We start from the raw sequence: 26,790 nt of genomic DNA, 5'->3' as shown, positions 1-26,790 counted from the left end.
GTTTCAGACCAGGTCACTCTACCCTGGATATGCTGCTTCTGCTCTCCCATCAATGGATGGAGGTCCTCAATGCCAGACAGGAAATCCGAGCCGTATCCCTGGACATATCACGTGCTTTTGACACAGTCTGGCACCCTGCCCTACTCACCAAACTCTCTTCCCATGGTATTCAAGGCCATCTCCACTCATGGCTCGCAGACTTCCTCTCCTGTCGCAGTCAACGTGTGGCCCTAAATGGAGTTCTTTCATCCCCTCTTCCTGTGCAGGCTGGAGTTCCTCAAGGTAGCGTTCTGGGCCCTGTTCTTTTTCTGGTTTTCATCAATGATCTCTCGGACTCTCTGGAAAATCCTCTATTTCTCTTTGCCGACGACTCCACCCTCTGCCGTACCATCTGTCATCCCTCAGACCGGCAAGCAGCAGCTTCTTCCCTCACTGCAGATCTGGATAAAATCACAAACTGGTCCAACACGTGGAACATGTCTTTCAATCCAGACAAATCTCACACTCACTATGTCTCTTCGAAAGGACCGTTTACAAAACCCCCCCATCCACTTTCTCAACAATCCTCTGGAAGATGTCTTTTCTTTCAAGCTTCTAGGTCTCACTATCTGCCATGACCTTTCCTGGGAAAGTCACATTTCCAACCTCGCCTCAAAAGCCAGTCGCCGACTGGGAATCCTCCGTCGTGCTAAGTCCTTCCTCGGCCCTCTTGAGCTCCTGACCACTTACAAAGCTTTTATCCGTAGCCTGATGGAGTACTGCTCTCCCCTCTGGGCTGGTGCTCCTGCCTCCCACCTTTCTTGGCTTCACGCTGTCGAAACCAGGGCATTTAAGATCATCGGCATCTCCCGCAATGAAGCTGAGTCTTTGGGCCTCTCACTCAATCACCGCAGGTTGGTCGGTGGTCTTTCTGTCTTCTACCGACTCCTCTCCAGCCTTGCCCCCCTGCTCTCTCTGCGATTTGTCCCCACCACATTTCCACAGGGTGCTCAAGGTCCGCCAACAACCCCCTTCTGGTAAAACTACCAAAATCACGAATCACTGCTCATCTTCACTCTTTCATTCCTCTTTTTTCCCGCCTTTGGAATAAACTTCCTCACTCTATTCTTTCCCATTCTTCCCTCCAGGCTTTCAAAACAGCTGTTCACCACCACCTCTTATCTTCCCCCATCCAAATCCTCGATCTTTTCTACCCCCGATAATCCACCCAAGCCCACTTCCTTCATTTCTCCTACTTTCCTTCCTGAAAGTCCCTGTAATGTCCATCTTCTCTTCGCCATGTTCCCCATCCCATCCCCATCCCTCACCTAATGTGTCTGTTCCTCACTGTTTTGTCCCTTCCACTCCCGCCCCTCTTGTCTCATGCCTCCTTGCTGTGAGTTGTGTGTTAGCTCTCATACGAGCCTCGACCAAGGTATACAAAAAAAAAAATAAAAAAAAAAAAACAGCCAATCATGGAAAATATGACAGCTTGGCTAACGAGTACCTTTCCTGATACTGCCAAATGATTGTTTTTTTTTTTAAAAAAGTCATCCTTATTCACGTGTTTCAGGACTTGGGAAAAGGCCAACTTCACCTAATCTGTACTGGCACTACATCGGTACCGTGCTTTGGTGGTGAGCTAGTCGTGGCGACATTCAACCCCGGAGTCGTTTTCAAAACGAGGGTAGAAAATGAATTACAAAGCAGAAGAAGAATCACACGAGAGCAGAGCCACTCTGCACGGTGAGTTCCAACGAGCGTGGGTGCTGCTCGAGTATTTTGGCTCCCTTCCTGTCCTTCCAACACAACGTTCACCCTCGCGACTAACAGAGAGGTCCTCAGGTTTATCCGAGGAATCATTGTCGGCGAGCAGACGGATATTCATGCTTTGTAGGCCTTGGTTTCCACAGCTTGAAGCCGAGAAAGGTGAGAGGCAGGAGCACCAGCCCAGAGGAGAGAGCAGTACTCCATCAGGCTGTGGACAAAAGCTTCGTATGTAGACACACGTAGTTTCAGGAGGTGGACAGTTAGAAAGGATACAAGGAAAAAAATTTTTTTTTGATGGATTTATGAAGATTAGGGAATGGGAGGTTGTAGGAAGAAATCATGAAGGTCATGGTGAGAGTGGGTCAACTCAAATAGAAGAAAGATGGTGTGCTGGCAGAAGGAGGAAGAAGAAGAACAAGGATTGGTACTTGTGGGGATGGAGGCAGAAAGGGTTGTTGTTGTTTTTTGCGTTTTTTTTTAAATTTAAGACAAGAAACAGAGGATGTAGTTGGGAGGGAATAGATGGGGGGTGTTGGGAAAAGTGGGGAAAATATAAATTGATGGTAATAGGGAGAGAATACAAATAAAAACGATCATACACCTAGACGGGAAGGACGGGGTAGGCCTCAAGGAACCCGATAAGACAAGGTCGATGAAAACTCACAAAATAGCACGATTTGTGAAACAAAACCGAACTAGGAACACAGAAATATGTAGGTGAGAAAATAAACAGTTAAAACGTGACAAATAACGACCAAAAACTTAGCTTTGAGAAAGTCGACAGAGACCCCTGAGAGAAGCTGCCGTCGCCCCAGACCCGGAAATTCAAGTCTCGTGTGTCTCTCAGTTTGTTGGTTAAAAAAAACAAACAAGCTGTTTCATTAATGGCCTTCGAGACGCTGGATGCAGTCAGTCATCTTTGGGGAGACGCTGGATATCCTTATGGGAGCCCTTGAGGTGCTGAATGAGGAGTTGGAGCCGCTGGGATTACAGATTTCCTGGGTCAAAATGAAGATCCAGGCTTTCAATGACATCTTGGATACTGCTGTCTTGTCTGTGCTGTTGGTGAGGATGTTGAGATCACAGAGAGATTCACTTACCTTTTTGTGATATTCATGTCTCTGCTGGCTGTAAGCCAGAGGTCAATAGACGTCTGGGTCAATAGAAAGGTGAGAGGACATGGGGAGTCATGGATTCGCTCGATTATGGGGTGTGGCGGTGCCGGTACCTGTGCAGGAAGATGAAAGTCCGAGTCCTGCTCCATGGACGTACTCCTTCGGTACCAGGTCTCTTTGCAGAATCCTTGGCGATCGCTGGTCGGACTTTGTGTCCAACGAGCGGTTGCTGAGAGACTCAAATGAGATTTGTTACCTGCATAGTCCGTAAGCATCAGCTGCGGCTGTATGGACATGTGGCTCGTTTTCCTGACGCTGATACTGCTCACCAGATTCTCTCAGCGAGGGAGCCTCGTGAGTGAAGGAGGCCAACCGCGTGCCTCGTGGTTGCAGAAGGTTGATCGGCATCTCAAGGAGATGGGGATGGGCCAGGCATATGCTTGGGGGATGGCCAGACGAAGGTTCCTGGAGTACCGGTGGAAAGTGGACGCAGCGACGTGCTGCTCTATACCTGAACTCACCTGACCTATTCAAACTTCCATATACCCAAGCAGCTGGTTTGCCAGCCATATTGAAACCTCCAGATACCCAAGTGGCCAGATTTTTTTTTTCCCAGGGAGCCCAGGGTGGGGGAGCTGAAAGTCAAAGGAGCTCAGGGTTCAAATGGTTAATGATGGGAAAAGATGAGGTTAATTCTTTGAAAGGAAACAAGTTTGTTGTAGAGAGCGAGAAAAGAACGACTGGTCTTGCTTCAACAATTTATTTGAGCATTGCAGGTGGATATTGAGGAAAAAAAAACCCCCAGGCGACAACGTTGTCACAACAGCTACAGTCCAGCTACACAGGCCTAGGGAGATGACGGACTGGTCCCATGAGTCCAGGTTTAAATTTAGTGATTATCACGACGACTAATCAGTGGACAACCGCATGGTTCACAGAACATGGCGAAAAAAAGAGGTGATGAAAATCATGGGAAGTTTAACAATAGTTTTCTTTGGTGTAATAGCTCGAAACATCCTTTACTTGTTACAATTAACTCAAAAAGATCATCAAAATGCTCCACAAAGTATTTGAACAGAAAAACATAATAAGATTTAACTTATCAACCCCGAGTACCGATAATTCACGGAAGTCACTGAATGACGCGAAGACGAACATCTGATGTTTGGTCACATCGATATCTACTTTACATTGTATAGGAGGAAGGTTGTTTCCACACAAGAACATTCACTAAACTCGAGTTCATAGAACACGATACCCCGCGCAGTAACTTCAATTTTAATAAAATGATGATTTTAACGATCGTTCAAAAATATCCAAAAGTTTCATGCTATTGAAGTACTGTACTCCAGTAGCAGTTCCTTACACCACCTCAGTGAACCTGTATTTTTTTTTTTAATTGAAGTACTATACTGCAAAACTGGAGGTTCTTGGAAGTATTATGAAGGCGATTTGTGTTCTCAGGCCTCAATGTTCAAATATATAATTCAATTTAAATTAGAAGGGCACTCGGTAGAGCATAGACCTCCGCCACGCAATTCCTGATTCAGTGGAACATATTGGGGCCAATAATTTTTTTGAAATATGCTGTTTCTCGTTTTTGGCCCCAACTCTCAATGGTGAAGAATCACTTTAAAAATTAAAAGTTTCTTGTCTCTGGATATGAATTCGGATCTTCACAAAAATCAAAATAAAAACCAATGTCACCCCCAGGGTGACCAGTATCTTGCCAAAATGTGAACATGAGTGACTTATTTGTTCGATTAAAGTTACTCAAAAAATAAGGGTTTCGTCGACCTTGATGCTTGACCTTTTTGGGACCTTGACCTTTATATTTTTGTACGGTTAATGGTATCTCTCCAGGACCGTTGTACATGAAATAAAGAGATTTTGATGAGAACTGAGGAAATAAAATTTTCATGAAAAATCCGTTTTTTCGTCATGACGTCATCAAATGACGTCATAGCGTCAAACTTTTGACAGATCTGGAAAGCACTTATCAAGCGCTTTCATATGAGGTATTACTCGATATGGTATCTAAGATTTCAAAATTTGACCTTGGGGTCAAAATCTTTCGACCTCCAGCACTAACCATGAAGGTCAAGGCCAATCGCCACCAAAAATTAATCAGCTGAGCGCCAGACCATGAACTATATTCCCATGAAGTTTGAAGACGATCCGATCAAAATTACTCAAAAAATAAGGGTTTCGTCGACTCACCTGATTTGCGACAAAGTGACCTTGACCTTCAAAATTTTATGCGCTGAAAGGGACCTCTATAGGCCTCTGATATGCGAAGTTACAAAAATTTCCAATGATAACTGTGCTCTGCAGAATGATCGATACGTGATTACAGACAAAAAAAAAACATAAAAATAAAAAACATACAAGCTGACAAACATATCTTGCAAAAACTTCGTTTTGGCAAGATAATAATTCTTTCATGTCGCACACCCAACAGGTCCACCAAGTTTCATCAGAATCCATCCACAACTTTTTGAGATATCGTGCTATATAATCGTTTTTGGCCCTATCTCTCAATGGTGAAGAATAATTTTTAAAATTATACTAGTCGGATCCGGATTCAGATCTTCACCAAAATCTAATCAATTCGCCCTTGTCACACACCCAACCTGCCCACCAAATTTCATCCGGATCTGTCCACAACTTTTTGAGATATCCTGCACACAGAGAGACAAACAGACAGAAACGGGTGAAACAACCTCCTTCACCTTCAGTGGCCGAGGTAATAAAGGTATCAAGATGTTTAAAGACAGATAAATTAATTAATTTTGGATTTTATCAAGTGTCTATTACTCGTGAGGGGAATTAGCTCCATAGTGGGGCAATATGGTTACACGCTGGACAAAAGTGCCAATTTTTTTTTGTGGCTACCTATGGACATACTTAATAAAGAAATCCCATGCTCCAAAATATCGGACCATATAGTCATGTGATTATGGGTCAAAATCCAAGATGGCGGCCGGAAAAAAATTCGATATATAATTATAACTTCGCTAATATTGGTCGTAAAAATATGTGTAAGCTATCTATCTGTAGGTAATGATGCCCAGGGAGTCGATTGGAACCATCAGATTTGGGATTAGATCATCAGGTACTAAGATAATGGTCACATGTAGAAAAAATATGGGTCGCTCGATATGAAAATTGACGGTTCGCGTTACATGTTTTAATGACTTTTTTGTTGCGCTAAAATAAGTTGTGTACATGTTGACTATCATCTTTCCTATATGATGTGTTTATTTGTTGGCAAATTGATAATTTGATGATGCATACTTCACGTTGTCTAATGCCCTCAATAGAAGATTCATCTGGAAGTAATTGTATATTATGTGGCGGTTGGATAATGTTTATTTTCTTTGTTACAGGTTGTAAACAGCCCTGAATCTACTGTTCAGTGAAACATCACACCATGGACTGGACAATTTGTGTCATTTTCCAGAACAGTAGATATACTTCACCTCTTTCATGTCCAAAGAACAGACAGAACCGCAATGCTGACGACGTCAAAAAGGACTTTCTTGACAATGTCAGAGAGTTCGAAGAGATAGGTGCATTGCCGGTCGATGTTGATTTTGCCAAACATGGCACCCCAGAATGTTTTGCAGAAAACAACGCTTCTTGGCATCCGGAATGCCACCAAAAGTTTAATAAAAGTAAACTTGAACGAGAGCGGAATAAAAAACGTAAACAACAAGACGATGAAAAAGCTCCAGGTAGCAGCGCATCCTAGCGATCAAAGCGACAGTCAACGGGATCAAGCAAAAACACTTGTTTATTCTGTGATGAGAGTGGCCCCAGAAAACTGCATGAATATGCAACTAAATGTGCAGAGTACAATTTAAAGTTAATAGTAAGACGGCAAAGTACTTGCAAAAATACTATGTGGGGATCTGGTCTCAAATGAACTCAAGTACCATATAGAATGTCTGAAAAACTACCGAAATGACTATCGTGGTTACAGGCGACAGAATAGTCCAACAAGGGCCGACCAACGTGAGCTGAATCAACGAGCCAAAATGATCAATTCAAGAGTATTTGTTGAACTTGTAACATACATGGAGGAATCTGCCGAGGAGGGGACGTACCTATTCAAACTGTCAAACATACACAACATGTTTGAGAAAAGACTTGGGGACTTTGGCATTGATACCACCATCAATAAAACCCGGTTAAAAGAAAAACTCCTCAATCACTTCTCCCAGCTAGGACTAGGTGAGCAATCTGATGGAAAAAAACATAATCCTGGCATTCCCAGCAGGCATTCAGCAACTACTCAAAGACGCTTTCTTGTTCCATGATTATGACGAAGAAGCTGGGTTGTTTGCCAGAGTTGCCAAGATATGTAGGGAGGAAATCCTGAAAGAAATGACAGCATTCAGTGGCGAATTCAACCCTGGATGTCAGCAGAAGATTACGCCCAGTACAAGATTGTTAATGTCCATGCTCATCAATGGCTCAAATTTAGCAGGTTCAGTAAATGGCTCCCAAGCATGCCTGACACTCACACAGCTCTTGGTTCTTCATACACGTCAATGCGCCGACCAGGAAGTAGCTAATGCTATGAAAGGATTAGAAGCTCTTGGAAATGCTCAGTACAACATATTTAAGAAGGAGGTCTTCACAGAACAAAGCAAGGCTATTCACGAGTCAATCAAATAGAACAAACTGCATTTGTTCCAAACACCAAAACTAAAGAAAACCTCCAAAACGAAAGAGCTCACAGCCATCCGAAGTGATGCAAGCCTTTTTGGTCGACTGTACACCGCAAATCAACAGCGGGATGGAGATCTAGATATATTTTTCTCGCATGAAAATCAATTGTACCCTCCCAGTATGTCGGATCATGGAAAACTTCGGACGGGCACCAAGTCAGATTTGATTATTTGCATTGAAGTATTCGAACAAGGTGAACAAGACGAACTTCCAAGAACAGTGGACTGTAAGATATTTGATGGTGCCGTCCTTGCCCATACTTTGTCAGCTGCTACTGCTAATACCTTTGATGACTACGCACAGTCTATGTTGTTGCCGTTTCTTTTGCGTGAGCTACAGTATGTCAGAGACAGGATAGATGTCGTCTGGGACCAATACTTACCAAGCAGCATCAAGGCATCCACAAGTGAATGAAGAGGCAGTGGTGTGCGCCTCAAGGTCAATCCAAGAACAAAGATACCCTTCCAAGTGGAATGATTTCCTGTTGGATTCATCCAATAAAGATGAACTCTTCTCATTTTTGACACAGAAAGTGGCTGATGGCGACTGGCCTCCTGAAAAAGGCATCTACATAACGAATGGCACTACAGTTGTTTCCAGAGGCACAAGTCACGTGATGTCAGAATGCACACACGAAGAAGCAGACAGCAGGATTGTGTTCCATATTGTACATGCTCTGCAGCACGGGGCCAAGAAAGTACAAGTGCGTACGGTTGACACAGATGTGCTTGTGATCCTTGTCGGCCATTTCTTCGATCTGCTGGAACTGCAACCTGACCTGGAGCTCTGTGTAGCATTTGGCGTTGGCAAAAACTTTTGTGTTCACAGCATCAACGCCATATCTGTAAGCCTTGGAGAAAGGATCGCTCGGGCACTTCCTGTATTCCACGAATTTTCAGGGAGTGATACCACCTCGTATTTCTTCCGGAAGGGCAAAAAAAAGTGCCTGGCAATCATGGAAAAGCTACCCTTTGGTTACTGAAGCCTTCCTCTTCATCTGGAATCATCCCTTTGAAACGTTGGATACTGGATCGCCTCAATTTAAACACCTTGAACGCTTCACAATCGTCATGTATAACACAACAAGCAATGACTCCGACATAAACGATGCGAGGCGGGAGTTGTTCTCCAAGAAAAGCAGACCTCATGAAAATATTCCACCAACTAAAGGGGCTGTCACATCTTGACGTTTTAGCCAGCGTATGGCAAGGTCTCAAAATGTATGTAAAACGCTGGAGTACGCTGAACTATTGATGTTTTTTTTAAGTTTTGGGCGTATAATAACATGTTGGACGTATGCATAACGTATTGGTAATGTACACAGAACGTTTCAATCACATATAGATAACTTATACCAACGAATGCTGAGCGTGTTGTCGGCATTCACAACCTATGCCCAATGATACTCTAACTTATGCATAGCGCGGCAGCGTATTGCCGACGATCACGTGGCGTAGGCTATTCATAGGCTGCGGCTCGACGATTCAAATCATAACCGCACTAGACATCGAAGTGTGAAGCCGCTGTCACACCTTGACGATTTAGCCAGCGTATGCCGACGTATGAAAAATTTGCCGAACCAAGCTGGCACACGTCGAACACGTTATGGGTAAGTTTTGTATACGTTAAGAGCACGCTGGCATACCTCGTAGTACGTTGGCATACGTCGCAGTACGCTGGCATATGTCGTCATACGCCAAGTACGTCGAGAAATTTTCAGCATGTTGAAAATTTCTCGACGTACTCGGCATATGACACACGTTCCGCATACGCTGGCATAAGTTGTAGGCACGTTACACGATCGTTGACACACGTCGACACACGTTACTTGTACATTACTCATAAGTCGAAACACGTCGATGTAATGGTTAGCGTCAGTATTCCAGACTCCCTGTTTTTTTTTTTTTCTTTCTTCGGTATGACGGTGATGTTGACACTTCGATTTCTAGTGCGGTTATGATTTTAATCGTTGAGTGGCAGCCTATTAATTATATTATATTATAACCGCACGAGAAATCGAATTTTTATGATTTTAATCGTTGAGTGGCAGCCTATTAATTATATTATATTATAACCGCACGAGAAATCGAAGTGTCAACATCACTGTCATACCGAAGAAAGAAAAAAAAAAAGAGGGAGTCTGGAACACTGACGCTAACCATTACCTCGATGTGTTTCGACTTATGAGTAACTTACAAGTAATCTGTGTCGACGTGTGTTAATGATCGCGTAACGTGCCGACAACACGTTACTCATAGGTTAGAAATAAGTTTCGGGTACACTAAACATTACCTCGACGTGTTTCGACTTATGAGTAACTTACAAGTAACGCGTGTCGATGTGTGTCAACGATCGCGTAACGTGCCTACAACTTATGGCCAGCGTTATGCGGAACGTGTGAGTCATACGCTGGCATATGTCAAAAAATTTCAAGTGTGGAAAATTTGTCTAACAGCTTGGCGTACGACGAATAACAGCGTACTACGACGTATGCCAGCGTACTACAACGTATGCCAGCATGCTCTTAACGTATACAAACTTACCCATAACGTATTCGATGTGTGCCAGCGTCTTCGCCAAATTTTTCATTCGTCAGGCATACGCTGGCTAAATCGTCAAGGTGTGACAGGGCCTTAAGGTACTTAGTACTAAGGGTATTCAGCAGAATGCTTGAATTAAATAGCAACATTGAAATTTAGTGTATACCCAATCAGTTTGTCTTATAGCAATGTACATACTACTTTGTTGCAGGATGCACTCGTACAACATGTCAAGAGAGTTATCCTTCAGGCTGGAATTTGGTCAGCAAGTCGGCAGGCCTACGTTATCATACCGTCGCCTGAAGTGATTGGATGGAGTCTACAGGCTGACCAATGGGAACCAATTTGGATGACAACACCAGAAGTTGCAAAAGCTTGCACTGAACTTATCAAATGTGGCTGTAAATCCGAGCGTGGTTGTCGCATCTGCAAATGTATCAAATCTGGGCTGAACTGTACTGACCTGTGTAGCTGCAATTGCAAAAAGAACTAACTTGCTTGTGTTCATTAGTGTACATCATATACACATGTACATGATATAATGGTTCAGTTTTTATTAAAATATGTATCCAGCAAAGTATGTCTCGTATAACAAATGTGTCTCGCGAAACGTCAATGTTCGTATCGCGCGACCCATATTTTTTCTACATGTGACCATTATCTTAGTTCCTGATGATCTAATCCCAAATCTAATGGTTCCAATCGACTCCCTGGGCATCATTACCTGCAAATAGATAGTTTACACATTTTTATGACCAATATTAGCGAAGTTATAATTATTTATCGATTTAAAAAAAAATTCCGCCGCAATCTTGGATTTTGACCCATAATCACATGAAAATATGGTCAGATTTTTTGGAGCATGGGATTTTTTTATTAAGTCCATAGGTAACCACAAAAAAATTTGGCACTTTTGTCCAGCGTGTAACGATGTTTTCCCTTATTCCCCTCACTATACATTGCCCTATCTAACACACTACATGAGTTCTTCGTGCCTGTTGTTCATGTCCTTAAAAATAGTTTCCTGTTTGGAATGATTTTAAATTTTGTTTGACTGCAAGGAAGGCAGACAGGGTAGAACAATTATCTCACTCCTCTCTGAGCATGTGCGATCAGGACGGATTGAGCCAAAGTACGGTAAAATTAAAGACTTCTCTTCCTTTTCGTGTTCAAAATATAACATTAAATTTAAATAATCTGTTCCTCAATCATAAAATGATGACAGATGGACGGACGGACAGACATGAACCAATTGCTTAACCCCACTTTTCGCTTCGCATGTGCGGTGTAAGAACATGGACATCATCGGATGGAAGAACTAAGAACCAATTAGATAATTTCATGGTAATAGGATTGTGGAGAGGGTCTCTGACTGTCATGAGGGTTAAGAGGGGTTCTGTCATCTTTCGTGACCACCATTTGCAAGTTGCGCATCTTGAACTCAAACTAAAGAAGGTAGCAGCATGTGCATAAACGGGAAAGAAGTTCAATGTTGATAAATGCAAGACAAAGAAGTACAGGACCAATAAAAAGTGGGACTACAAAACAGATTTGCAGTTCTAGAAAAAAAGCAATGGGATCGACTTCGGAGTTGATGAAGTGTGTAGGGTTACAAATGAGGTGTATACCGAAACTGCGAGAAAGGTTCTTGGTAACATCTCGCCTGGGGTTGGAAAGATGATGTAAAAGGGATGAAACATGGTCTCTGTGGTATCTGTTGTGTTCAAGAACAATGTCACAATGGCAATTTCCGAACAGGAAGACTAAATTAATTTAAATATTTTCTTTTATTCCAGGCAAGGTGAACTTGAAGAAACATTGAGATCAGTTTGGGGTTGATCACTGGGTATAGGCAAGCGTGCAGGTTTCACAGCGCACACACTCTGGATTTATAGGTAAAATACAGCAAGCAGCTCATGACATGTACATGTACGTACACACACACACACACACACACACACACACACACACACACACACACACACACACACACACACACACACACACACACACACACACACACACACACACACACACACACACACACACACACACACACACACACACACACACACACACACCTCTTGCTTGAAGGACATATTTACAAACAGACGTGTTTGCTTGGGAGTGCAAAGTTTCCCTTTGTGTTGGATGCCACGAGTCGGTGCTGAACTTCATCCTTTTCCATTCCTCGGTTCTTTCTCCCCAGTGCTCCGACACCACCATCACGTGCTAACGATTGGCACAGAGTGAGCTGGCGGCAAGGCGGGACAGCAGTCTGGCGCATCGGCGGAAATCTGTGGGAGCGCGGTGAGAATCACAAATTATTAAATGAAGAATTTCAGGCCATCTATATATTACGTAAGAAGCAGGGGGAACAGGCAGGGGTGTAAATCGGGAATAGGAGTGGAATGGAATGGCAGAGAAAACAAAAGGGAGTGGATTGTGAGGTAATGGGGGGCTTGGGGGAGGGGGAATAGTGGGGGAAAAAGAGTAGGTTGGAAAGATGAAGCAGAGGTGAAAGGGTCAGAGGGTAATATTGTTGCGAATCTGGAAGCAATGAACACACAACGTACAGGTCCTTTAGATCAGTTATATCGGTAAGTACATGTTGCCAGTTAGGGTCCCGATCCTAGTCTGATGGGTAATTAAATGTTCCTGCGCTGTGGAGTTATTTTAATAGTCAGGTTTTCTTTTTGTTTATTTTTACACCACCGACATCATGACCATGTCCTCATTGACGGTCGTTGGAGGATGATCCAGAACTGCAGGGTCTACCGGAGTGCTCAGTTCCTCAATACTGACCACAGGCTTGTTGTAGCAACTCTAAAGCTGCACCTTAAATCCTGGAGAATGGTACCATCCCAGCCGAGGCTGGATGTTGCCAAGCTCAGGGATGAGAGAGTAGCTGAGGAGTTTGCGAACAGGCTGAGTGGACACTTGGGGGGTCTGGGTGCTTTGGGGAGTCCTGAAGAGTTGTGGAGCGCCTTCAAGACCACCGTCCTTGATGTTGCCGGTGGATGCCTTGGAGCTCACCGCAGGGCAAAGAAGAATTTTGTCTCTCAAGGGACACTGGATACCATTGACCAGAGTCGCAGGGCCAGGCTGAATGGCAGAGCTGAGCTGTTCAGGGAGCTGAGGCGTAAAACTGTACGTGCACTGAGGGTGGACAAGGAGGCCTATGTGCGAGGAATCTGTGAGGGGGTAGAGCATCACCTGTGGACAGGTGATTCTCGTCCTGCTTACAGGGGAATTCGCGCATTACGTTCATCCAAGCCCATCCCTCGGAGCACTACAGTTCGAGCAGAGAGTGGTAGGCTCTTGACAGAGGAGTCTGAAGTGAAGGCCCGCTGGGCCGGTTACTTTGAGTGGTTGTACCAGGCTGATCCCCCAACTGTCGAGTTGGATGTCAAGGGTGTTACAATCCCTGTTGCTGACCCTCGAATCAACTGTGGTCCACCTACGCTTGTGGAAACACGGGCTGCGGTGAACCAGTTGAAACGGGGCAAAGCTCCAGGGATCTGTGGTATCCATGCCGAACTTCTCAAGGCTGGTGGAAATGCTGCACTCGTGTCGTTGCATTCAGTTTTGTGCTCTGCCTGGAACACAGGCATCATCCCAACTGACTGAAAGAGGGGCCTTGTTGTCCCTCTCTGGAAAGGGAAGGGTGATCGCCAAGACTGCAACAACTACTGAGGGGTGACGCTGCTCTCAGTGCCGGGCAAGGTCTTTGCTCGGATAATTCTCGATCGGGTTCACCACCATCTGCTTGAGCACCAGCGTCCAGAGCAGTCAGGCTTTACACCAAAGAGGTCAACGATTGACCGTATCCTTGCACTTCGTGTCCTCACCGAACGCAGACGAGAGTTTCGGCAGGGGCTGCTTGCAGCCTATGTTGATCTCTGTAAAGCGTTCGATTCAGTGAATCGGGATGTCCTCTGGAGGATTCTTGGTCTTCGTGGGGTGCCACCAAAACTGATCGATCTGATGTCTGAACTCTACTCTGGTACTGAGAGTGCTGTGAAGTGTGGTGGTACCATCTCTGACTTATTTCCAGTTGTTACTGGAGTTCATCAGGGATGTGTACTTGCCCCCACACTTTTCAGCACTTGTATGGACTGGATTCTAGGGAGGATGTCAGAGAGATCAAGTTGCGGTGCGTCATTTGGGAATGTCAAGATCTCGGACCTTGACTTTGCAGATGATGCAGTCATCTTTGCGGAGACTTGAGACATCCTCTTGGGGGCCCTCGAGGTGCTGAATGAGGAGTCGGAGCCGTTGGGATTACGGGTTTCTTGGGTCAAAACTAAGATCCAGGCTTTCGGTGACATCTTGGATGCTGCTGTCCTGTCTGTGTCTGTTTGTGGTGAGGATGTTGAGGTCGTGGAGAGATTCACTTACCTTGGCAGTGATATTCATGTCTCTGCTGGCTGCGAGTCAGAGGTCAATAGACGTCTGGGTCGGGCCTGGGGAGTCATGGATTCACTGGATCATGGGGTGTGGCGCTGCCGGTACCTGTGCGGGAGGACGAAAGTCCGAGTCTTCAGGTCCTTGGTACTTCCAGTCTTGCTCTATGGGTGCGAGACTTGGACTCTGACCAAGGATCTGAGACGGAGACTTAATTCCTTTGGTACCAGGTCTCTTCGGAGAATCCTTGGCTATCGCTGGTCGGATTTTGTATCCAACGAGCGGTTGCTGAGAGAGACTCGGATGAGATTTGTTACCTGCATAGTCCGTGAGCGTCAGTTGCGGCTGTATGGACATGTGGCTCGTTTTCCTGACTCTGATCCTGCTCACCAGATTCTCTCAGCGAGGGAGTCTCATGAGTGGAGGAGGCCAGTGGGTCGACCACGTGCCTCATGGTTGCAACAGGTTGACCATCATCTCAAGGAGATGGGGATGGGCCTGGCATCTGCCTGGGGGATGGCCAGACGGAGGCCCCTGGAGTACCGGCGGAAAGTGGACGCAGCGACGTGCTGTTCTGGCACATGCTCCCATACCTGACCTGACCTGACATCACCGCATCACCCTCACCTTCACTTCGCTTCTAGAGAGTAATGTATGAACACGAACATTGGTAAAGGTAATAACAGTTATATTCTTGTGTATTTGCAGATGCAGCTTCATCATTTGTAATCTAATAAACGGATGTCACAAAATGGAGTAGTTCCTATTTATGATGAAGCTGCTCTCCGCAACCGCCACATGAAAGCTGCTGAACGCTGGTCAGAACACACAAGAAGGCGACCACCACTCACTGTTGGAGACCACGTCCGCATACAAAACCAGATTGGCCACAATCCTCGCAAATGGGACAAAACAGGCACAGTGATCGAAGTCCGCCAGCACAACCAATATGTCCTACGTGTCGACGGTTCAGGGCGAGCGACGCTCCGCAACAGGAAATTTCTCCGGAAATACATCCCAGTCCACACTCGGGCTCCACGTCACTCCATCGTACATGACCTCTATCACCATGGCCCAGAACTCCAGTGCAAACAGGACAACCATCTAACCACTTCAACACTGGATCAAACAACGCCACCATCCACAGACCTCATGGGGCCATCATCACCAACTCCCCCTGGTGATACTCCTGCATACCAGGGCCCACCAATGATGAACGACGACTCGATGCCTTTGGACTACAGGACGCCACTCAACACCTCGCATTTACGAGCACCTGCCTCACAGGTCAAAACACCTGCCACTCCAGTCACCGGTGCTCGAAGCTCGCGTACTCGGCGTCCACCTGTATGGCAAACATCGGGTGACTACGAGATGACCAGCGTCGTGTTTAGGGCAGAATAATCCCCCGGTCCATGTCTTGCGTGATGGGTAATCCACCCCACATGATCAAACGGGTTATGTCTCTTCTTGTTACATGTCCATATAAACTCTCATTTTGTTCAGTTACGCTTACACATCAAGTACAAATGCTCATAACATATCAGTCCTTGTTCCTTGTTCATCACAATGACTTGGAGGGAGATAGAGAGTAATGTATGAACACGAACATTGGTAAAGGTAATAACAGTTATATTCTTGTGTATTTGCAGATAGATGCAGCTTCATCATTTGTAATCTAATAAACGGATGTCACAAAATGGAGTAGTTCCTATTTAGCTTCCTTCACCTCGCTCTGGCCGACGTCAGGGGTGGGCGGAGCCCCTGCAGAAACATGTTGCTCAACTTCCTGTGTGAGGGGCGGTCCTTTGTAAGAAGGCGGAGTTCGAGGAGGAGCCACGCGGCGGCCCTCGACCAATCGGCGTGCAGCGGGTGGGGTAACCGTCGCTTGGCCAATCAGACTTCCCCGACTGTGTGAGGGGCGGTCCTTTGGAAGAAGGCGGAGTTCGGGGAGGAGCCGCGAAGCGGCCCTCGACCAATCGGCGTGCAGCGGATGGGGTGACCGCCACTCAGCCAATCCGGGCCTGCGACAGGAGGAAAGGGCTCCGCGTGACGTCACCATGCCCCTGGGCCAATCAAGGGGCTTGCCACCCGTTTTGGCCAGTGAGAGAGACGAAGAGCGACTTTGCGCGCCAAAACCAGCCAGAGGAGGTGCCCCCCCCTTCCGAAGTGGGGGGTATAATTATAGGCGCGGTCTGGTTCTGGGTCTGGCATGGTGTGCACGTTATTCTCCTGTCGTTCTCCGCTGGTTCTCCAGTTCTGGAAAGTGTCTGCGCACGGAATGTCTTCTCCCGCCAGCCTTCGCTCTGCCGACTTCTGGTCTTGGAGCGCTCTTGTTCGTCGTCGTGGCCTTGGTGATCATCTTGGCCGTCGTTCTCCCCCTCCTCCTACAAGGATCGGGTCACCTTGAAGACCACACGAGGTGGAAAGGTCCCAGACAGACCCTGGTCTTCAGCCCGACTGTCCTCCGGGCTGGAGGTCCAATTAAAGACCATTTGGTCCATTTCTTTTGGTGTGCGTGTGTGTGTGTTTGTGGCACCAGTCTAATAAGTAGTAAACTGTTAAGTGCTTTCTCGCTGTATATCATTGCCTTGCTTTATTCGGTTTAATTCTGCTTCTTACGTGCTTCCCTAATTTCCCCCATTGTTGTTGTATAAATAAACCCCCATTTGTTAAATGTTTTCAGCTCGTTCGTGTCAATTCCTTCATTGACTTAGCGTGTCGCGTGCTGGGGAAAATTAGCAGGCCACAGCCATGGCCGTTGTTAACGGGACAATCGGGACCGACGGTTTTCGGCGATTAAACCGCTCCGAATCGCACACAGAACAAGTGCGCTAAGCGACTCGTTTCCGTACAAGTTCCGTCGAGGATGTGAAGACTCAGTAGATCGCCACGTGGTCTCTAGGCATTTTGAAGATTTGGCAAATAACCCTGTATCACGTGGTGGAAACATTGACCCTTCACGGTCCAAAACAAAGGACCCGTCGACTCCGGACTTATCCGGGGCGACGATCTGAATTCCGGGCGATCGGTCGAGCCGACTCTACTGCTCCATCTGGTGGTCGTGCTCGCGGCCGACGTCTCGAATCCGCAACAATATAAGGGTCAAGCATCCTGCCATCATGCCTGTAGAATATATCGATGGCTGACTTTTAGGCTTTTAAATGACACGATGATTGAACCTGAACCCCAGCTAGGTTCTTTGGTGGTTTGCAATTATAGTTTCCGTTTAATTACCCCACGCACATGAAGTGAAAAGCGGGGTAAAGCAATTGGTTCATGTCTGTCTGTCTGTAAATGTCAGTTTATGATTGAGGATCATTGTAATTTCAATTAAATGTTACATTTTGAACACGAATGGGAACATGAATCTGAAAACCAATCTGTAGTTTAACGGTACTTTGTCTCTGAATTCGTCCCGATCGGACATGCGAAGAGAGGAGTTGGTTAATCTTTTTTACTGTCTGCCTGCCTGGCAGTCAAACAAAATTGAAAATCGTTCCAAACAGGAAACTTACTGTTTTTAAGGCCCTGTCACACCATGACGATTTATCCAGCTTATGCCGACGTATGAAAAATTTGTCTAAAACACTGGCACACGTCGAATACGTGATGGGTAAGTTTGTTATACGTTCTAGTACGCTGGCATACGTCGTAGTACGCCGAGCTGTCGACAAATTTTAACAAGCTTGAAATTTTTCGACGGATGCCAGCGTATGACTCACACGTTCCGCATACGCTGGCCATAAGTTGTAGGCACGTTACGCGATCGTTGACACACGTTACTTGTAAGTTACTCATAAGTCGAAACAGGTCGAGATAATGTTTAGCGTCAGTGTTCCAGACTCCATGGTTTTTTTTTTTTCTTCGGCATGACGGTGATGTTGACATTTCGATTTATAGTGCGGTTATAATATTGTTGCGGATTCGCGCCCGCCGGCGTGCGAGCGGCCACGTAACTCGAATCGCGGCACGTCGCCCACCGGACGGACAATCCCGTCGTGACCCTCCCGGACTAACGCCGGGAACTAGTCACGGGTGGACCTTTCGGCCTCACCACGATCGTGCCAACTGGCCCCCCGCGTGGGATAGGGTTGCTCGCCAAATTCGACCTACCTAAGTACCCACACGGAGGGTAGACCGGGCGATCGCACCTCGCCGCAGGTCGACTTCGGACACGGGCCACTTTAAGCGACCCGTTCCGTACTATCGGGATAACCGAGCGGTGTTATCGTTGGCCTCGACGGTTCGATTAATTACACTGAACAACAAATTTCAAAAAATTTTTTTTACTGGAGATGTGTAAAGTGATTAAGACTAATTTGGGGACGCTGATTTCAAAAATCATAACCGTTTTGCTGTATCACGTCAGGATTTTCAGGAACAGAAATATTCCCATTGCCTAGAAGTCAGGATTTCAATGAAATTTACATATGTCTTTAACATGTCTATTTCGTACAATTGTTGTTAACTTGTGTTATATTTCTTTCTTTCAGATAAAGATGAGTAGGCGTTCCTGTACCAATCATCCTGACAACTTCTGTTATGTCTGTGGTCGGTATACCAAAAAAGATCAACAGCGAAGTATATCTACAGCAGTGAAAATGAAGGCCGCCTACTTTCACTACTTCGGGTGTAAGGTGTGGGACCAAGAACAGAGCTGGGCACCACACATCTGCTGCACAAGCTGTCACACAACCTTGACTCAGTGGTTGGTGGGCAAGCGCGCGAGCATGCCATTTGCGGTGCCCATGATATGGCGTGAGCCGCAGAATCATCATGATGATTGTTATTTCTGCTGCACAAGCATCGCCGGCTTCAACAAGAAGACTAAAGGTCACATCAAGTACGCTGACTGCGTCTCTGCTCGTAAACCTGTGCCTCATGATGACGAGAACCCTGCTCCAACACCTCCAGCTGATCAGAACATAGCTGTAAGCAGTGGTGAAGAGGATGGTGATGATGGACCTTTTGAACCCGACACTCAAGAATCACACCTTCTGAACCAGGGAGACTTAAATGATCTTGTAAGAGATCTCTCGCTGTCAAAGGCGAAGGCAGAGCTGCTTGGATCAAGGCTGCAGCAGTGGAATCTACTTGAACCTAACACCAAGATATCCTTGTTCAGAGCACGTCACAGAGACATGGCTGAGTTCTTTGAGATGGAAGACACGATGACATTCTGCAGTGACATCAACGGTCTGTTGAAAGAACTTTGGGTGTGATCACGATCCTGCAGACTGGCGCCTCTTCATCGACTCGGGAAGAACAGCTTGAAGGCTGTTTTGCTCCACAATGGCAACGAGAAACCATCAGTCCCACTGGCTCACGCGTTCGGCATGACAGAGACCTATGAGACTATGCGGCAGCTGCTTGATTCCATCAAGTACAATGACTTCAACTGGCACATCTGCGGAGACTTGAAAGTGGTGGCGCTGTTGTTAGGGCTGCAGTCAGGCTACACGAAATACATGTGCTTCCTTTGTCTCTGGGATAGCAGAGACGACAAGAATCACTGGACGAAGAAAGATTGGGAAGAGCGAAAGGAGCATGTACCTGGTCGACACAACGTGAAGCATGTCGCCCTTGTCGACCCAGCCAAGGTTTTCCTTCCACCACTCCACATAAAGCTCGGCTTGATGAAAAGTTTTGTACGGGCAATGGATCTGAATGGGCGTGGGTTTTTTCCTCAAGGAAAAGTTTGGCAACACCTTGTCGGAGGCCAAGATCAAGGCTGGTGTCTTTGTTGGACCGCAAATCCGACAGATTATGAAGGACGAAACTTTTCCGACAACTCTAAACCCCAAAGAGCTGGCAGCGTGGAGGAGCTTCAAAGCTGTGACGGACAACTTCTTGGGGAACGAGCGCGCGGACAACTATGAAGAAATAGTGCAGCAGCTGCTGGAGTCCTTCAGGAAACTTGGCTCCAGGATGTCCCTGAAAATCCATTTCCTACACCAGCACCTGAACTTCTTCCCTGACAACTTGGGAGCAGTCTCGGACGAGCACGGCGAGCGATTCCACCAAGAGATTTCACTCATGGAGACGCGTTACCAAGGGCGGCACAACCCGAACATGATGGGCGATTTCTGCTGGTTCCTGCATCGTGAAACTGACACAGAGCAGCACAAACGCAAAGCCAAATGCCTAAAGCATTTTTAATTACATTCTAGTGGAGTTTTTCTGTAATTTCGATAATTTTGAAGCATTCATGATGCAATTAATGAATAAATGAATTTTTGTAAATTTCATTGAAATCCTGACTTCTAGGCAATGGGAATATTTCTGTTACTGAAAATCCTGACGTGATACAGCAAAACGGTTATGATTTTTGAAATCAGCGTACCCAAATTAGTCTAAATCACTTTACACATCTCCAGTAAAAAAATTTTGTTGTTCAGTGTTATCGGGCGTTTTAGCCCACGACCAACCCTTTACGTGAAGTAAGATGGAGATTCAATAAAGGAAAAGACGAAGCGAAACGGGAAAACAGTTCAACATGAAGCACATTTATTTCGCGATGAACGGAAAGCACACATATACAATTATACACCAAAAGCAAATGTAAAAGTAGAAGAAACACACAATAATGCACAAAAAGCAAATGCAACAATGCAGATCTAACCGACTACCGAGCACACGGCAACACTTATACAGTTTTACTTCACAGACGGCGCCGACAACACATATACTCAAAGCAAAAGAAAAGGACCACCCTCAAGGATGATAGGGGCAGACGGGCCTGGGGCCGAGACCGCGTCGGGCTTACCCGTCTGATGATGAGCCGCAAAATGGCGGTGGCGCCCCGACTCCGCGGGCCTCGCTGGGACTGCCTGGTATGGGGTGGGAACGGGGCCCCCTTCTCGCACTATCTCAGCGCGGGGGGAAACAGGAGGGGGTTGTTGATGCTCGGGGGAAGGATATCTCCCTGGCTCGGGTCCCGCGACGAGCGTCTCCACCACGACCTCGGTCGCGTCACCAGCCTCTCCTCTCCGCAGCTCCCCGACTCTGACACGAGCACCCCCTCGACTGCCTTCGCCGCCGCCACCTCTCCAACTCTCCACAGCTCCGTCCAACCGCCTTCTCCGACTCCTCTCTTGACTGGCTCTTCCCAACTCAACTCCGAACTGCCTTGACTGACTACTACTGCTTCTTCTTCCCAACTCAACTCCGAACTGACTTGACTGACTACTACTGCTTCTTCTTCCCAACTCAACTGCGAACTCCACTTGACTGACTACTACTGCTTCTTCTTCCCAACTCAACTGCGAACTCCACTTGACTGGCTACTACTGCTTCTTTTCCCAACTCCACCGACTGACTTTTCGGCGAGCGAACGCGGCCCTTTATAGCCCCCGGGGCCTCGCTCCTTCGCCTTCGACCCTTTACCTTCGACCCTTCACCTCTGGCTGGCTCCCCATTGGACTGAGGAAAAGTGTGCGTGAATGCTTTTTGATCCATGAATTTGCATATAGCGATATTACTCCAACGCACCTGGAGGCGGGGCCAAATCACTCCACGCTCGCCGATAGGACGGAACAGAAGTGGGCGTGAGTCGTTTTTGATCCATTTTCTTCGGAAAGGCTGTGATGTTTCTGCACACGCTGCTCGGTGCGCGCCCTGCACGAGTCCAGTATCGGTGCCCACAAGCGGCGCGGAAATGGCGGTGATGCGATGGTTGCGAGGGCAAGTTGTGACGGTAAAGGTCGTGGCTGTTGGCGTTGTTGTTGTTGTGAAGCGGCGTTGCGGTTGGTGGTTGTTGTGTGATGGCTGTTGAGACGTGGTTGGTGGTGGTAGTAATGGCGGCTGGTCCAAAATAAAGATAGTAAAAGAAAAACGGCAATCTAAAAGGGTCGCAGCCCGCATGAATGACATTTATTCCCTCTAAACAACGGGTTTGGGCCTAACTACACATATACTTACAGAGATATCTCACCTAAGGGACCTGAATGGTGGTTTGCGAATTACGTCAACCACAACAATATAATATAATTAATAGGCTGCCGCTCAACGATTTAAATCATAACCGCACTAGAAATCGAAGTATCAACATCACCGTCATACCGAAGAAAAAAAATAAATGAATAAAAAAACCATGGAGTCTGGAACACTGGCGGGTTCCTCCTGTGTGAACCCCATTTTTATATACCAATTCCCCTAAACGCTGCCAATACGCCATTATACGGTAGCTGTAAGTTAGCAACACGTTCAGTAAGTTCTGTGGTCGTCCGGAAGACGTCAAATACATCTACATACATCATTGTGCGTTGAAGATAGGTTACACATAGGTTCAAAGCACGTTACTCATTGGTTCAAAGCACGTTACTCATAGGTTAGAAATAAGTTTCGGGTACGCTAAACATTACCTCGACGTGTTGACTGATGTCGAACTTACAAGTAACGTGTGTCGACGTGTGTCAACGATCGCATAACGTGCCTACAACTTATGCCAGCGTATGCGGAACGTGTGCGTCATACGCTGGATACGTCGAAAAATTTTCAACATGCTGAAAATTTGTCGATGTGCTCGGCGTACTACGACGTATGCCAGCGTACTTCAGCGTGCTTCAACGTGCTCTTAACGTATACAAAACTTACCCATAATGTATTCGACGTGTGCCAGAGTATTCGGTAAATTTTTCATACGTCGGCATACGCTGGCTAAAATGTCAAGGTGTGACAGCGGCTTGACACTTCGATGTCTAGTGCGGTTATGATTTGAATCGTCGAGCCGCAGCCTTTTAATAGGCTACGCCACGTGATCGTCGGCGATACGCTGCCGCGCTATGCATAAGTTAGACTATCGTTGGGCATAGGTTGTGAACGCCGACAACACGCTCAGCATTCGTTGGTATAAGTTATCTATATGTTATCGAAACGTTCTGTGTACGTTACTAATACGTTATGCATACGTCCAACTCGTTATGAATACGTCCAAAACTGGAAAAAAAACATCAATAGTTCAGCGTACGCCAGCGTTTTACATACATTTTGATACCTTGCCATATGCTGGCTAAAACGTCAAGGTGTGACAGGGCCTTTAGGGACATCATAAAGGACACAAACAACAAGCACGAATAACTAACATTACGTGTTAAATAAGGTGGTGTAAAAGAAAAAAATTTTGGGAAGTTTACTGCCATTGTAAAACCAACGGCGGTAAACTTCCAGAAATTTGGTTGGAAAAATTACCCCCGTGTGGGGGTGACGGTCATCTCTATAATGTTTTTTACTGTCATAATCGATGAACCGTTGCCAGATATCTCCTAAAATGACAGACTAGATAGGTTTTGAAAATGGCGACTTTCACAACATTCGTGACCTCGTGACCTTGACCCTGACCTCGAATCCGGGAAAAAAAAATGTCGTTGGGTATCACTCATCGACCTCTATCCACATACCAAATTTCATCAATATTGGAAGTAAAAAGTTTTCTTTGTACCGGGAGGTGTTTTTGACCATCTTCCAGGTTACGTGGTGGCCCAGGCCCCCCGAACAAAGGGACGCCAACGTTGTCAGACGGAATGAAAACCCGTCATTCTTGTTACAAAAACAGGTAAAATTGATGAAAAAGCGGCCGAAATTGAAACCAACACAGTAATTACGGTCGCAATAGCAAATATAACCGAAACCAACACGTTTATTCTACACGCAAGAACGGTCGTGACGGACACAAGAACGGTCAATCCTGAAATAGAACGGTGGGGAATGGAAGCAACATCGGTTATTTCCGTCGCGAAACAGCGGAGACCGAAGCGAAAGCGATTAATTCCGGTTACCAGAACGTGGAAAACATGGCGGCTTGAAAAGTTCTTGAAGTTATGGTAAGTTAACTTTAACCTAGTCTGCCTTGAATATATCATGTTTGTTAATGAAAACCCGTTTGTGGTACGGGATATTATACAAGCAGCGATAAATGCGCCCTCTTGACTTAATGTGTGACTGACATTTCGTGAAATCCGTGCCCCCGTGCTGCAGCGATCAGTGACGATTGATCGTTTATATTTGCAAGAGGTAAAATTTGATAGTAATAATAAATTGCAAATTCCAATAAAATAACAAAGTTAATGTGAAGTAAAAACTGTAAAAAGATCCCATATACGATCCTCTATGTTGAACTGGACATACACAACTAGCGATCCTTCACTCGTGGGCTCGAAATACAGGCAAACCAAACATCATCATCACAACAAAATTCGGTTTAATAAATTTTTAAAACTACATCAGGTACTACCCACTATATTATCTATATTACATTTATGTTCGAGGCACAAGCACTAAAAATTTACATACAGTAACAGGTCGTTCTACTGCATCCGCCATCTTGTTCGCACTACAGTAACCGGAATGAACCGCTTTTGTTTCGCTCTCGGACGTTTCGCGACGGAAATAACCAATCTTGCTTCTGTTCCCCACCAATCTATTTCAGGATTGACCGTTCTTGCGTGTAGAATAAACGTGTTGGTTTCGGTTATATCTGCTATTGCGACCGTAATTACTGTGTTGGTTTCAATTTCGGCCGCTTTTTCATCAATTTTAACTGTTTTTGTAACAAGAATGACGGGTTTTCATTCCGTCTGACAACGTTGGCGTCCGTTTGTTAGGGGGGCCTGTGGCCAAACAGGAAGGAAATTCAAAAATCTGTCCAGTTAGATACAAGATAATATTTTTTACTATCATAATCAATAAACAGTTGCCGAATATCTTGTACAATGGCAGACTAGATAGGTTTTGAAAATGGCGATTTTTATAACTTACGTGACCTCGTCCCTGACCTTCAACCCGGACAAAAGTTATATCGTTGTGCAACACTCATTGACCTCTGCCCACATACTAAGTTTCATCAAGATCGCAAAAAAAAATTGTTGACAGACGTATGGACGGACATTTGGTCCGGTTTTATTTGGTCATCTCGGTAGAGATGACCTAAAAACTGGAAGTTTTTCTACAACCTTTAAAAATCATTATTTTAATTATATACTTGAACACTGTATAACACAATCGCCTTTTTGGCACCTTCAAAACATTCCGTTTAGCAGTACTTGGACAAAACTAGAATACAAGACCGTTGCTTCGCTGACGGAAATACCAATCTTTCTTGTGATGACTAATCAATCAATAGGGCAGGAAGAAAAAGGATTCCTGGGAGTACAGGGAGAACCAGCGTCGCAAGTTGTCATTTGCAGTTTTACCACATGTGCCCATGTGCCCATGTACCCATGAACCCATGAAAAATAAAATAAAATAAAAATAAAACATATCCATCAGATATGGGGAATCCCCCACCATTGAAAAAGGTCATACATATTCCAGATAATGAGGGAGGTGAATTGGAAATAAGACACCATTTGGTCATGTCTTTCGAGCTATACAGCAAAAAGTTTAAATTGGACCAAAAATATATTTTTATGGTGTGCTTAGCATAGGAGTACATACATGGTATAGACTGTTATAAAAATAAGTTAAGAATTGTGTCTTACCAGCAGCATACAGCAGGAGGTGCGATGATATGGTGATGATTGGGAATGATATTGTACTGCTTTCTGGAGGTGCGATAATATAGCGATGATTTGGAATGATGTTGTAGTGCTTTCAGGAGGTGTGATGATATGGTGATGATTGGGAATTATTTTGTAGTGATTCACAGGTCTGTTGTAATGTTGGTTAGGATGCACATGTTGTTCAATTGATTTTCAGAAGAAAAATGTTCATAATAAATTAGAGCCTATATCGCGATAACGTCGTTTTTTTCAACATGGCTGCCTGGCGGCCATATTGGATGTCCGACGGGCAGAAATTCAATAGAAACCTACTTCGTCCCATTACCTACCCTCCCAGCAAGTTTCGTTGGAAAAGAAAAAAATTTAGGGCCTATTTCGTGATAGTCATTTTTCAAGATGGCTGCCTGGCGGCCATATTTGATGTTCGACATGGCCGAAATTCAATAGCAACCTACTTCGTTCCTTTACCTACATTTCCAGTAAGTTTCATCAGAAAAGAAAAAAATTAGAGCCGATATCGCGATAACGTCGTTATTTTTCAACATGGCTGCCTGGCAGCCATATTTGATGTCCGAGCGGGCCGAAACCATGTTGGAAAAAGTTCCCCAGGGGCGAGGAACATAGTAACCAAAAATAATTTAAATCAGATAAGCGGTTTTCTATTTATTACAAAAAAACATTTTTCTCAAGATGGCCACCCCAGTCGGCCATCTTGGATCTGGCCATGCCCAAAATCAATAC

At 45.5% G+C, this 26,790-nt stretch overlaps 1 long non-coding RNA gene and 2 pseudogenes across 4 annotated transcripts in view; 2 read left to right on the top strand and 1 right to left on the bottom strand.

Moving 5' to 3' along the window:
- Nucleotides 1–17,409, top strand: part of LOC147013306 (uncharacterized) — a 33,478-nt gene extending 16,069 nt beyond the window's left edge. For all 3 annotated transcript variants that reach the window (XR_015051261.1, XR_015051262.1, XR_015051260.1), the window contains exons 2-3: nucleotides 11,938–12,451; nucleotides 15,257–17,409. This is a non-coding gene — a long non-coding RNA (uncharacterized LOC147013306). The remainder of the gene's footprint in view (nucleotides 1–11,937; nucleotides 12,452–15,256) is intronic.
- LOC147013307 (uncharacterized) lies at nucleotides 7,960–10,761 on the top strand (annotated as a pseudogene).
- Nucleotides 12,108–26,790, bottom strand: part of LOC147013305 (uncharacterized) — a 31,266-nt pseudogene continuing 16,583 nt past the window's right edge. The window contains exon 5 of the transcript XR_015051259.1: nucleotides 12,108–12,438. The product of XR_015051259.1 is annotated as an uncharacterized LOC147013305 (transcript). The remainder of the gene's footprint in view (nucleotides 12,439–26,790) is intronic.

This window comes from Eptatretus burgeri, chromosome 14 (genome assembly GCF_056783735.1).
Source record: "Eptatretus burgeri isolate ZD-2024b chromosome 14, Ebu_testis_v1, whole genome shotgun sequence".
NCBI lineage: Eukaryota > Metazoa > Chordata > Myxini > Myxiniformes > Myxinidae > Eptatretus > Eptatretus burgeri.
This window is presented reverse-complemented; position numbering and strand designations above follow the sequence as displayed.